Below are 4,702 nucleotides of genomic sequence, written 5' to 3'. Positions count from 1 at the left end.
ATGGAACTAACTGATCAAAGAGACTGTTTCTGAGTTGTATGTAGCCCGATGCCTCGACTCAAACTCCCACACCCTGTGTAAATGAACGATACAGTGAAATGCTCAGATCGATCCCCACTGCCCAGTGTTGCTCTGATCCTTAGCACAAACCCGAGACCGGAAATGTGCTTAGACTGACACTAATCCAATCGTTGTGACCCATTGCAGCCCATCGTAAACCCCGGGTGAACTGGGAAAGAGTTGTCACTTTCTGCAATAAATCAGATGGGTTCTCGGATCCATTATTTCACCTCACTGTTTTGGTCCCGGGAATGTCCCCATTCCGCTTTATAGACAATAGACAATAGATGTAGAAGTAGACCATTCGGCCCTTCGAGCCTGCACCGCCATTCTGAGATCATGGCTGATCATCTACTATCAATACTTGGGTTCCTGCCCTGTCCCCATATCCCTTGATTCCCCTATCCATAAGATACCTATCTAGCTCCTTCTTAAAAGCATCTAGAGACTTGGCCTCCACTGCATTCTGAGGCAGTGCATTCCAGACCCCCACAACTCTCTGGGAGAAGAAGTTTTTCCTTAACTCTATCTTAAATGACCTACCCCTTATTCTTAAACCATGCCCTCTGGTACTGGACTCTCCCAGCATCTGGAACATATTTAATGCCTCTATCTTGTCCAATCCGATGATAATCTTATATGTTGCAATCAGATCCCCTCTCAATCTCCTAAATTCCAGCGTGAACAAACCCAGTCTCCCTAATCTCTCTCCGTAAGACAGTCCGGACATCCCAGGAATTAACCTTGCGAATCTACACTGCACTTCCTCTACAGCCAGGATGTCCTTCCTTAACCCTGGAGACCAAAACTGGACACAATACTCCAGGTGTGGTCCCACCAGGGCCCTGTACAAATGCAAAAGGATTTCTTTGCTCTTGTACTCAATTCCCTTTGTAATAAAGGTCAACACTCCATTAGCCCTCTTCACTGCCTGCTGCACTTGCTCACTCACCTTCAATGACTGATGAACAAGGACTCCGAGATCTCTTTGTATTTCTCCCTTACCTAACTCTACACTGTTCAGATAATAATCTGCCTTCCTGTTCTTACTCCCAAAGTGGATAACCTCACACTTATTCACATTAAATATCATCTGCCAAGTATCTGCCCACTCACCCAGCCTATCCAAGTCACCCTGAATTCTCCAAACATCCTCATCACATGTCACACTGCCACCCTGCTTAGTATCATCAGCAAACTTGCTGATGTTATTCTCAATGCTTTCATCTAAATTGTTGATGTAAGTCGTAAACAGCTGTGGTCCTAATACCGAGCCCTGTGGCACCCCACTAGTCACCACCTGCCATTCCGAGAAACACCCATTCACCGCTTCCCTTTGCTCTCTATCTGCCAATCAGTTTTCTATCCATGTCAATATCTTCCCCCCAATGCCATGAGCTCTGATTTTACCCACCAATCTCCTATGTGGGGCCTTATCAAATGACTTCTGAAAAGAGGTACACTACATCCACTGGATCTCCCTTGTCTAACTTCCTGGTTACATCCTCGGAAAACTCCAATAGATTAGTCAAGCATGATTTGCATGATTTGGTAAATCCATGCTGGCTCGGCCCAATCCTATCACTGCCATCCAGATATGCCACTATTTCATCTTTAATAATGGACTCTAGCGTCTTCCCCACTACTGATGTTAGGCTGACAGGACGATAGTTCTCTGTTTTCTCCCTCCCTCCTTTCTTAAAAAGTGGGATAACATTAGCCATTCTCCAATCCTCAGGAACTGATCCTGAATCTAAGGAACATTGGAAAATGAATACCAATGCATCCGCAAATTTCCAGGGCCACCTCCTTTAGTACCCTAGAATGCAGACCATCTGGGCCTGGGGATTTGTTAGCCTTCAGTCCCATCAGTCTACTCATCACCGTTTCCTTCCTAATGTCAATCTGTTTCATTTCCTCTTATACCCTACGTCCTTGGCCCATCCAATCATCTGGGAGACTGCTTGTGTCTTCCCTAGTGAAAACAGATCTGAAGTACTTATGAGATTCTTCTGCCATTTCTCTGTTTCCCATTACAATTTCACCCATTTCATTCTTTATGTTGTCATTTTCTTTCGCTGAGGGAAAATTGAGGATTTACACACATTCCATGTCTATGTTTCTCGCTCCACACACTTTATCCATCAGCAATTATTGACAATGATTGCGACCGATCAGTGAATCCTCGGTGATTTTTCAGTGTTGGGCGTCATCCAATGGTTAGTAGTAGAAGCGGGTGCCTGTGATGATCAGGGTGAACGTGAATAAATGATTACTAGAAGGAATATCAGAAAGGGGAAAAGACTGGTGGCCGGGTGGCTGTGTAAAGTTGATAGAATTGCAAATCTCATGTAGTTGGAATTATCACTGGCATCTTTACTTAACTGTTGGAAACATAAAATAAAACAAACAATTTTCGATAAATATCTAATCCCTGTCTGCTCATTAATTCAACAAGGTGCAATTCTGGAGCAGAGTTTCCTTCCAGATTGATTTGTTTACGATTGAAAGAATTGCCGGAGGGGTGGACGGAATGGATGCGTGGGAGGGGGAATTGATGTACCCGGCGATAACAAGTTCCCGGCCTGCTCTGTGTTCTAATCTACGTGTGTTTGACGTCATCAGCTGCGGACCAGGGAGCTGATTGTTGACATCAGGAGGAGGTCCTGAGGCCAGTGATCCAGTCCTGATCGGGATAAACAGAGTTGGAGAGGGACATCAACTTTAAATTCCTCGGTGTGCTCACTTCGGTGGACTTGTTCTGGGCTCAGTACGGAAGCGCATTTACTAAGAAACCACGGCAGTGACTGTACCGCCGTCGGGGTTTACGAAGATCCGACATGGTATCAGAAAAGATTTGCCAACTTTTAAGGACGTGCGGTGGAGAATAGATTGACTGACATCGGGTACTGATGTCAGTACCTGTGATAGAAACACCAATTTCCTTAACGGGAAATCCTGCAAAAGTTTGGAGATTGTTGCTGCGATTAAATCACGAAGACTCCAGGACATTCCATACTGAACCCGAACCGTTCAAAGGTGAAATTGAGTTCGCAGCAGCCGCCCTGCAACCCCTGTTTGCTGTTTGATTGGAATGGGGTCAGGTACCCAGTGACTGGACAAGGGGAGTCATTGTTACTGTCCCCAAGGAAGGAGCGCAATGAGATTGTAAAAACTGCCCAGTCCTCACACTTCTGTCAGTGTCCAGCATGATTCTGGTAAAACCATTGTCCAGTGGATGACATTTGCTACCGATGTGTGGTTGAGGAAGGAGCAAGCTCGCTTCAGGAAGAACAGAGGCTCTGACGGGCAGATCTTCACGCTGCAGAACTTCACAGAGCAGAGCGCAGAGCGGCGGAGACAACTGTTTGTAAACTTCGTGGCGTTTGAAAAGGCTTTTGATCGCAACCACAGGGAGAGCTCCTGGCGGACTCTCAGATCATGCAGGATCCTTTCCAAAATTGTCCAACTCAATCTGAGAGACTATGCACAGCTGGGGCCAGCACCCTGAGCTTTGAAGTCAGGACAGGAGTCAGACAAGGCTGTATAATGCCGGCGATATTGTTTAACCCGGTGATTGACTGTGTTATGAGGGAAACAACGAAAGATAAACAGAGAGACATTAGGAGGACTCCATTCCCTGCTTGGAAGAGCTTGACTTTGCGGATGACCGCACATTACTGTCACAGATACACACACTGTACACTGGTTGGACTCACAGTCAGCCAGAGAAAGACTGAGACCGTGACCCTCAATGCAGAGTCTCCTCCTCTCGTCAAGGCCCGTAGCATCGACTTACCCATCACCGACAGATTCACCGACCTGCGCCGCATCCTTCAGCAGGATGGGGGGACCAGGGACACAACCAGTGCAGACTCAGCGAGAAATGTCTTCAGAACAGTGACACAACAAATGTAGATCAACAAACTACAGCGTCCACCCCAAAGTGAAGCTTTGCAGAGCTGTGATCTGTCCACACTCTTGTATAGGTCAGAGTGCTGGGGAATGACAGAGAGCTACCTTGCCAAGCTGTCGTCATTTCACACACAACCTTCCGGGAGACCCTCTGTATCTCCAGACCAGGGAAGATCTCCAACCACGCCCTGCGCCTCCAGTGTTCCCGACCCTTTTATGTCACGAACTGAAACCAGTGAGCAAGGGGACCGTGGACCCCAGGTTGGAAAACCCGGAATAAAGTCCCGGAATTGATCCCTGAACACGGAATGTGTCAGACGTGGATAAAGAGTCCTTGTGCACGGGCTTATGTTATGGATCATATATGAAAATATTCAAGGGTATAATCTTTAACTCCGTCTGGATACTCTCCTGCAATATAATAAATACAGGGTTCGTGCCGGACGCCGCGCAGAACGTGGTAAAACTGACAGAAATGGCTGAACAATAAAATCACAGACTTCCGTCTGCTTTCCCTCTCCGGGTCACTCGAGTGCCCGACCTTGTTCTCCCCACAACTCCATTACCACGTGACTGTCCACTAACATGCGCCAGACTGTCACAGCTTCCAGAAATAAAATTAAAGGAATGGTATGAACGGAGTGTAACTCTTAATGAGAGCACACACACCGGCTTTAAGTGTACACACCTTGTCTGAGTTTACAACGCCATTTTATGTTATTGATCT

This window comes from Hypanus sabinus, unplaced genomic scaffold (assembly GCF_030144855.1).
Source record: "Hypanus sabinus isolate sHypSab1 unplaced genomic scaffold, sHypSab1.hap1 scaffold_194, whole genome shotgun sequence".
NCBI lineage: Eukaryota > Metazoa > Chordata > Chondrichthyes > Myliobatiformes > Dasyatidae > Hypanus > Hypanus sabinus.
This window is presented reverse-complemented; position numbering follows the sequence as displayed.